Below are 10,182 nucleotides of genomic sequence, written 5' to 3'. Positions count from 1 at the left end.
TTCAGTCAGTCAGACGCGCCCTTCTCCAAGTAGGAGACTGACCACACAGTCAGTCAATGTTGCATGGCCACTGAGCATGTCTTCATTAGGTTCCTCCTCTTCTAAATACTTTCTAAATATTCTGTATACCTTGGATTCCCTCCAAATCTCCTTATACTTCCTCCTTGTGCACAAATGGTACTGTTTTGTCTACACAGGAAAACACAATCACTTCTGAACATTGGAAAGAGAGGAAATGTGAGATATTGACCATATCTCATATTGCGCTGATTTGAATCTAAGATGTATTACATCATATGAGGAGTTGCACTGGCGAAGTCAGATACAGCCTGCAGTGACATCATTTCCTGGGTGAATTTGGGACACAAGCTGTACAGAATCAGAAAGGGGGGCAGTTGGTCGCTCCTGGATTAAGATATTAGACACACACTGAGCATTAGAATGGATGCTTTGAACGTATTACCTAGATATCAACATCCTCTTACCTAGATGTTGCGGTCTTCTAGGACAGTGCATATTATTATTATTATTATTATTATTATTATTATTATTATTATTATTAATATACAGCCCTATACCCAGGGGTCCTAGGGTGGTTCTTCCGCCTGAAAGTTGCAAACAGTTTTGGTGGGCCACATAACGATCTTTTTCTGCCTGTTGTAACAATTGTAACACACTGTGTAAGATGCTGTGTTATTTTTAACTGCTTCTTTTATTTCTTATATTGTATTTTGTTGTATTACACTGTGAATTCCATAGTGTTCAAATTGTGAGTGTTCCTTACAATTATGAAGCTCATCTGTAGGCCACAGCCTGGGAATCCCTGTTCTAGGAATCTGTCTATTTCAGGCACAGGCAAACTCGGCCCTCCAGATGTTTTGGAACTACAATCCCCATCATCCCTGACCACTGGTCCTGTTAGCTAGGGATCATGGGAGATGTAGTCCCAAAACATCTGGAGGGCCGAGTTTGCCTATGCCTGGACTCTATTTGAAGTAAAGGAGGAAGGAGAAAATGCTTCATTCATGCTCTTTCAGTGACAGAACATGTGCATGACAAATTCCTTTAAATCTCCATGCTGATTATGTTCAAAAAGAGAGATGATTGTGATGAATTATATTAGCTTCCTAAATCTACAGTCTTTGTTCTAAAATGATCTTAGCTCCCCCACCATCACCACCACATAACAATTAAACTCTGTAATGATTTCCAATCCACGTAAATCATTTCTGGTTCCTTTTCTCCTCCTCTGCCTCATCTGAAAATTAAGCCACTGGCTGGCTGTCCAGACAGTTTTCCCAGTGCTTGGAGTTGTCATTCCGAACGTGCAACCTCAGAATCAGGTGTTACAGGAAGAGCGCTTTGCGTGTCCCTTTTGTCCAGTCTCCTTCCCTTCCATTACTGGCTGCACACATTGACCCCCAAGGATGTCATGGCAACTGAGCAGACGCCTTTCGGGTGCCTTGGTAGTGAGACTCGGCTGGGGTGTGTGAGATTGTTTAGGAAGTGATGGGGCCGGTGCTGCTATTTTGGGTGACAGGGTCAGCCGGGGCCTCGCTAAGCTCTGTGGCAGGACAATGCTGACAGACAAAGCAGCCATTAATCTACTCGATGGCTTGCTCTGCCCGGCTAGACTGGGGGTCGTGGCCATGGTTACCGAGACTATGGGGCTCTTATTTTTCACTGGGCTCTCAACAGTGCGGGGAAGGGGTAGACACAAAACCCACCCCCAAATAATTCTTAAAGCAGATTGTTGAGGAAGCTATGAAATGGGAGCTTGCTTTTTGCCTCTGGGTACCAGATTGTGATAAACTGGGTGGTCTTCTGAGGACGACTGACTGAAGGACCACAGTAGGCAGGGATATAGCCACGGGTTCAGGGTCTTGGGCCCCTTCCTGGACTTTTCTGTTTCTGGATTTTAAAATTTATTCTTAATCATTCTCATAAATAAAATAAAATCTCCCAGCATCTCATCTCACTGGATTGTGAAATGCCAAACTAAATGCCCCATACTTTGACAACCTTGAACACTTTATGCAGGAACACAGAGCCCTGAGTCTTGTGATGCCCTATTGCTCCTGTTTGGGGAGAGAAGTCAAAGACAAAGAGTATATGATCAGCAAATCGACAATATTGGGACATTTTTTAGCCTGCCATATCGAGGAGCGCACAATTCCTTGGGATGACCAACAGACCACCTTTCATCTTGTGCAAGCGCCCTGAAGCTGGACTAGATTTACAGCCAATTCTTTTCTGTCTCCTTATTATGACTTGTGCATTGCTCAAGGAGCTGCAGGGGAGTAAACTGAATGGACAAGGAAGTGGCAGAATGCCCAGGACATAAGCGGCATATGAGTCACTTCCATTGCACCCATATTTTGCTACAGCATAGCATGCCAATTTCAACAGAGTGCTATTGACGAACGCAGAAGCCAAGCTCATGGGGAGGGGGGAGGGGATATAGTGGAAAATATACATCTGGCCTGTGCTTGGCAATGCATCCAATTTGCTCGAATCTCATTGTACTGATGGAGCACCAGTTGGCACTGCTTTCAAATAAACTACTATAGCTGTAGCAAAACCTAAGGTTAATAGTTACAGGTAGGTAGCCGTGTTGGTCTGCCGTAGTCGAAACAAAATGAAAAAAAATCCTTCCAGTAGCAGTAGAGACCAACTAAGTTTGTCATTGGTATGAGCTTTTGGGTGTATCTGAAGAAGTGTGCATGCACACGAAAGCTCCTATCAATGACAAACTTAATTGGTCTCTAAGGTGCTACTGGAAGGAATTTTTTTATTTTGTTTCCAAAACCTAAGGAACATCCTTTGACGTTTTGGGAAGAGTAGGCACGAACCACCAAAGCAGGATGTGTGCTTATGTGTGTGCATTTGTGACACACAGAATTTTGATACTGTTGATGGGGCCATGGCTATCCCAAAAGCAGGGACATCTTTACCATTGGGCGTAGTGGCGTGGCGAGCCAGGGCGCCAAGCAGTGGAGGGCACCAGGCAGAGAGTCTGGGGAGGGGAAAGCGGGGAAGTAAGCAAGGCGGAGTGGGGGCTTGGTGCCTGCGTGCCTCCAGCGCCCATCGAAGGCAGGAAGGCTCCGGCTGCTTTACGGTAGTCCGGAGCCCTCTCCGCTGGCTTTGCGACACACCACCTCCTCGGCTGCGTGGTGTGTGCTTGCATACCAAGCTCTGCGCATAATAAACATGACTCTAGCACCGCTCCCCCCGTCCACTCTACCTCGAAAGATCCCCGCGGTTGAGGCTACACGCTGCAACGGCTGCCCCCAGCGCCCCTCCCTCCTTCCCCTGCTTCCCCACCGCCTTGCACGGAGCCTGCCTCCTCCCGCTGCCCCCACCACCTCTGCACTCCTCCACACGAACCGCGTTTCCTTCCCATGCCCGACCCCCTCCCAGTCATGCTCTTTCCTCCCCCCCCTTCCTCCCCAAGCAAGGACGGCGAGACTGCGACTGAGTGAGCACACTTCTCTGCTGCAGCAACGCGGACAGCCCAGCTCACTTCACCTGTCCCTGCCTGGACAAGACCCCCGCCTGCCTCCTGTGCCACCCTCATCGCACCCGGCTGCCCAGCCCCACACCATGATCCCGCCGTGGGAGCCGATGCCTGGCTGCACACGAGCAGCACAGGGCAGCAGCGTGAGCGTGGAAGCAGCCTTTCCTAAAAAAGGTTAACAACTTCAGGGTCCCCCCCTTTAAAAAGGTCAACAACTCTGGGAAACAGGGAGGGGGGTGCTGGAGGGATCTTTGCACCACAGCGCCGGATATGCTTAAGACAGCCCTGCCCAAAAGAACATTGTTTTGCAGTTGCTTTTTACGCTGAGTGAGGAAATACCTTTGCTCTTGCTCTACACAGCAAGCCAGCACAAGAGAGAGCATCTGTGGAAAAATAAAGGTCAGAAGGTCAATTCAGTGCCTGCCTATAAGGTTGATTCAGTTGGCAGGCAATAGAGACTGGACCTTTTATGTGGTGGCCCCCAGAGAATGGAACACCTGCTCCACAGAAGGGTAGATGGACCTCAACTCTTGATTTATTTTTATTTAGTTATTACATTTATGTACTACCTTTATCTTCCGAGGATTTCAGGGTGATGTACATGGTTCTCCTCTTCCTCATTTCATCCTCACAGCCCTGTGAGGTAGGACCTGCTATGAGATGGTGACTGGCCCAAGGCTCCCCAGTGATCTTCATGACCCAGTGGGGATCTGAATCCTGGTCTCGGAGGTTCCAGTCTGACACTCTGACCACAATGGCATGACCTCTCTTTTTAAATTGCTTTCATTTATATCAATAAAACAACAAAAAAGAAAACCAGCATGTATGGAAGTATCCGTCCTAACTAACAGGTAGCCTCTCTCTTTAAATACTTCTACTGTTGCTGTTTAAATCGATCCATTTTGTTTTGAATTATATTGTATTTTTATATGACGGCTATACCTAAAAAAGAAATCAATGGTGCATAAACACCGGACATAGAAGGCACGTGACTCCCCCAAAGAATTATGGGAAGCAGATTTTGTTAAGGATGCTGCGAATTGTAGCTTGGTGAGGGGTAAACTACAGTTCCCAGGATTCTTCAGAGGAAGCAATGTGCTTTAAATATATGGTTATGTACAGAGGCAGCTGGAGAAAGAGGCAGCTGGAGAAGGATTGTGTGGTCACAGTTGCGGGCATAGAAGTCAGAGATGGGATGGTAGCAAGAGCCACAGAAGGGGAAATTAGGACCCGGAGAAGAGTTTCTCTGAACACTGACCTCAAATAGCCAAGGTTGTGACCAATATCAAAAGGTTGTTCAATAAATATATATAATTTCCGGGGTGGGGGCAGGTTATCACACAGAGAAAGGGGAAATAAGGCAGCCTAGATTCAAGCCCTGAGTTCATCCCGGGACAGGAGATTTGGGTATCCAAATCACTTGTTTGTGATTTGGGGGGGGGGGGTGAGCAAAGAATAAATGAGAGGGGGAAGGATAGACTGAAAACAGGAAAGGCCACAGGAGGGATGCGAAAACTGGTGTATCTGATGTAGATGGCATTCTACCAGCCCAGCAGGTAAGTAACACAATTAATGAAGCAATGGTAGCATCTTTGAGACATACCAACTTCTTGCAGAGGGCCTGACTGAGACCAAGGCTTCTCTTGACGGACAGCTCAGAAAGACTTAATGCAAAAAGAAGGTGCCCCCTTCTGCCCCCACTAATAAAAATAGCCTGGACTGTGTGACTCATAACTACAATTTCATCCCAGATGTTTGAGCCCCCACAATTGAGGAGCACCGCCCTCCCTCTCCGCCCCCGCCGGATTATGCCATTTCATCCCTTTAAGAGGATTGCTGCAGAGCCGGTGTCAGGAAGCCTCGCAACATACATGATTTCACGGCCGCCTCATTAGGCCCTGGCCCCAGCTGAGTGGGAGGGCAGAAGCCTCCCAAGGGGACTTGTCACTCATCGACCAATGCATCTTGAAACTGGGGGTGGGAGGGGGAGAGACAGTATAGCCCAGAGCACGTATTTTGCAAGAGAAGGTTTCCAGGTTTGTTCTGCAAGAGCTCCAGCTACAAAGGAACAGCTTGTCACAAGTGATATAACATTTATAAATCTACCCTCAATGCAAAATTTCAGGGTGGCTACAAGTCAGGAGCAGAGGAAAACAATAAATAATCTTAAAGCAGAAGATTCCAGCATACCTGAAGGAGCATCTCCATCCCCATCATTCTGCTCAGACAGAGGTCCAGCTCCGAGGGCCTTCTGGCAGTTCCCTCACTGTGAGAATTGAGGTTACAGGGAACCAGTAGTGGTGCCCGCCCTGTGGAACGCCCTCCCATCAGATGTCAGGGAAATAAACAACTATTTGACTTTTAGAATACAGTGGTACCTCTACTTACGAATAACTCTACTTACGAATGTTTCTACTTACGAATGGAGCTCCGTCCACCATCTTGGATGCGGTTTAGATAGGATTTTTTCTACTTAGGAATTTTTAGATAGGGTTGCTTCTACTTACGATTTTTTTCTCCCAATGCATTCCTATGGGATTCGACTTACAATTTTTTTCGACTTACAAATGTGTGTTCGGAACGCATTAAATTCGTAGAGGTACCACTGTATATCTGTTTACGGAAGTTTTAAATGTTTGATGTTCTATCATCAGGCATCCCCAAACTTCGGCCCTCCAGATGTTTTGGCCTACAACTCCCATGATCCCTAGGTAACAGGACCAGTGGTTGGGGAAGATGGGAGTTGTAGTCCAAAACATCTGCAGGGCCAAAGTTTGGGGATGCCTGTTCTATCATGTTTTTACTATCCTGTTGGGTGTCACCCGGAGTGGCTGGGGAAACCCAATCAGATGGGCAGGGTATAAATAAATACATAAATAATTATTATTATTATTATTATTATTATTATTATTATTATTATTATTATTAAAGTGTGCCATTAAGTTACCAGAAAGCTAAGCACAGTGGGCATGCCCATTTCTGGGAATCACAAGCAGGAAAGAGAGCTGCTGTGCTCAGGTCCCGCTTTGCAGGTTTCCCATAGGCATATGGTTGACCTCAGTGAGAGTAGGATGCTTGGCTAGGTGATCCAGTAGGTTCTTCTTATACCATTTAAGATACCTAGAAGGTGGGTTCAACAGACACTCATACAGGTGACCTTTTGATTGGCAAGCCCAAGAGGCTCAGTGGTTTAGACCACAGCGCCACCCACGGTTGAAATCCCCACGACGGGGTGAGCTTCCATTGCTCTGCCCCAGCTCCTGCCAACCTAGCAGTTCGAAAGCATGCCAGTGCAAGCAGATAAATAGTAGGTACAGCTGTGGCGAGGAGGTTAACGGTGTTTCCATGCGCTCTGGCTTCCGTCATGGTGACCCGTTGCGCCAGAAGCGGTTTAGTCATGCTGACCACATGACCCGGAAAGCTGTCTGCAGACAAACACTGGCTCCCTCAGCCTGAAAGTGATATGAGCACTGCAACTTAACCGTTCAGGGGTCATTTACCTTTTACAGTGGTGCCTCGCTTAACGAATGCCCTGCTTAACGAAATTTCCGCTTAACGAAAGGATTTTTCGAGCTGAGCTTGCCTCGCTAGACGAATTTGTTTTATGAAAAATTCGTCTAGCGAATCGCGGTTTCCCATAGGAATGCATTGAAATTCAATTAATGCGTTCCTATGGGCAAAAAAAAACTCAAAAAAAATTCAATGCATTCCTATGGGATTCGCTAGATGAATTTTTCGTTATAAGAAAAGACCCATGGAACGAATTAAATTCGTCTAGCGAGGCACCACTGTATACAGATGAATGCTGGGTGCAATAGGCTTGCCGAATCAGCAGAAGTATAACATGGTTGTTAATGTAGGACAAGGACCAGGGAGATTCAGGGTCAAAGCTCCACTCAACCACACAACTCACTGCGTGACCATGGACTAGTCACTACTTTTCTGGGTTGCGTGAGGACAAAATGAGATGGGGACCACGTAAATCACCTTGAATTTTTGGAAGAATGGTGGAATAAATAAACAAACGGAAATGCAAAAATAAATAAAATGCAGAGACACCTAAAAATAAAGTATGCTTTTCAGGTTCGTAAATTATTTTTACTCCTATGCAATGATGGACTGTTAATTAAGTTTGCAATCCTAACATTCTGGGAGTGAGCCCCAATGTACTCAACAGGAGTTACTTCTGAAGAGACATGGTTAAGATTGTACTGTAGTCAAGTCCTTCATTGGTCAACAGCCCGCACAATAAGCCCACGTTTCCAGGTCAGAAGATGTCCACTGTAAATGCAGGCTAAAAACTACAGTGCAAGGAAAATAAGGGGCAGCTGTCAGGATTGGCCCGTGCAGTGTAATGCCTACTTGCCCCTGAGCTGTCTCCACTCTAGGGAACCTAGAGATTACTGCTCCCCCTCAGGGAAATAGTACAAAATCTTTCCAAATAGCATTAAATGTGCTTCAGAAGCAAGGGGGAAAGATTGTGTGGAGATGCACATCCCAAGCCAGCTATATGTTAAGACAAATGATTCCTCAGCTGGTGGCAGAAGGTCCCAGGGGAGACAAGCTAAAGGAATGGGGTAGAGTGGAAATGAATTTGAGGTCCAGACTGCAATCCGATTATGCATCTCTTGTCTCTGCCACTGTGACTGCCTGGCCCAGTTAACTCGATCCTGCATCACAGCTCCTGCCATCCCCATGCACAACCTTTTTTTTTTGTAATCAACTGGTCCACTCTCTGAAGGAAAAAATATTGCATTCTGGCTATCAGCAAGAGGTCTCGTGTATGATCAACATGCCAGAAGGCAGCTTCCCCAGATCTATGTTATGAGGTTGAGGGAAGTCCAGGCAGTCTTTGGGGGCAAAGAATAAGAGGAACATATAAGCAGACAACACTCACAGAGGATTTGCTTTAGGCAACCTGGTACTCTCCAAATGTTCTGGACTGCAACTTCTATCAGCCCATCATGCCATAGCTAATGGTCAGCAGTGATGGAAGCTGTAGTCCAAATACTGTATCTGAAGGGCAGCAGGTTACGGAAGGATGCTTTGAACTATTGCCTAGTGAAGTGATTTTTTTCCAGCCAACCTGGCTGTTAATATTGAAAATATATCCAATTTGCATTTGGATTCCGGAGCACCTTACAATAAGTGAACTTAATTTCATTTGTTACTTTGTGACAAGTACCATTTGCACAGTGGGTTAGGAATCCAAAGCACGGCAGACCCATTCACAAGATGTTATGTTATGTTTACAAAGGTAAAAGGTAAAGGGACCCCTGACCATTAGGTCCAGTCGTGACCGACTCTGGGGTTGCGCGCTCATCTCGCATTATTGGCCGAGGGACAGCTTCCAGGTCATGTGGCCAGCATGACAAAGCCGCTTCTGGCAAACCAGAGCAGCACATGGAAACGCTGTTTACCTTCCCGCTGTAGCGGTTCCTATTTATCTACTTGCATTTTGACGTGCTTTCGAACTGCTAGGTTGGCAGGAGCTGGGACCAAGCAACGGGAGCTCACCCCGTCACAGGGATTCGAACCGCCGACCTTCTGATCAGCAAGCCCTAGGCTCTGTGGTTTAACCACAGAGCCACCTGGGTCCCTTATGTTATGTTTAGGGTATGTAAAAATGGGGAGAATCAACGGTTCGATTTGCCTGTCCTTACATAAAGTAACCCCACTGTTTGTTATACGGTGGCTTCATTCTGTAGCAGAAAAATGTGAAGAGCCTGTTCAGAGAAGCACTTGAGCACAGAGGGATGAAGCAATTACAGTGGGACGCTTCCTCTAATTGATAGAAACCAAGACTAGACTCCAGAAAGCCAAAGATAATTAATGACGCGCACACTGCACCCCAATGCATTACAGTATTAACATGAGATACTCCGCTGAGACCAAAGCCCTTCTTTGACCTTGAAAAGGACAGGGAGCAAACCGCACATGAAACAAACAAACACAATTCACTGGAGTAATTTAAATCACTTCATTTTATTATTATTATTATTATTATTCAGATCACCCTGATACAAGTCACAAGCTTTTCCCCACTCCCAAATCTTCATGCACGGCAGAAGGCTGGCAAAAAGGAGGATCTGAACAGGAGATGCAGTGAACAGCAGCAACCGAAACAGCAATGACCCTCCAGCATGATTAGCAATTCTAATAAGAATCAACTCTAAAGAATTCCCTGTGAAGCCATGGCTGGCCTGCTGCAAACATCCCAAAGGGAACATGCCTTAATTGTTCCTGAATGGGAAAGATAGAATTAAGGAAACAAATTAAAGTATGGTCCTTTCAAAGTATTCCCCAAAGCTGTCAGGGCAAAAGAGGTCCCATATTGATTTGTAATGGAGAGTTACCATGGGGAGCGCTTCTGAAAAGATTTCCACTACAGTACATCTCGAACCAATATGGTGCCCTCGAGGAGCTGCTAGACTACAACTCCCATCAGCTCTGACGACTGGCCATGCTGGCAGGGGCTGATGGGAGTTGCAGTCCAACAGCATCTGGAAAACACCACTTTGACTACCTGGAGTGGGGGCATAAGACAGAAATGCTGAATTAAAATGGAATGGATACTTTAGCTTTAGCTAATTCTCCATTCTCCAGAATGGAGAAGCATATGGAAATTAAACCTTCTGGAAGCTGCTCCCTATCTTTTTTTAAAA

Source organism: Zootoca vivipara, chromosome 15, assembly GCF_963506605.1.
Source record: "Zootoca vivipara chromosome 15, rZooViv1.1, whole genome shotgun sequence".
Taxonomy (NCBI): Eukaryota; Metazoa; Chordata; class Lepidosauria; order Squamata; family Lacertidae; genus Zootoca; species Zootoca vivipara.
Note: the sequence above shows the minus strand (reverse complement) of the source record.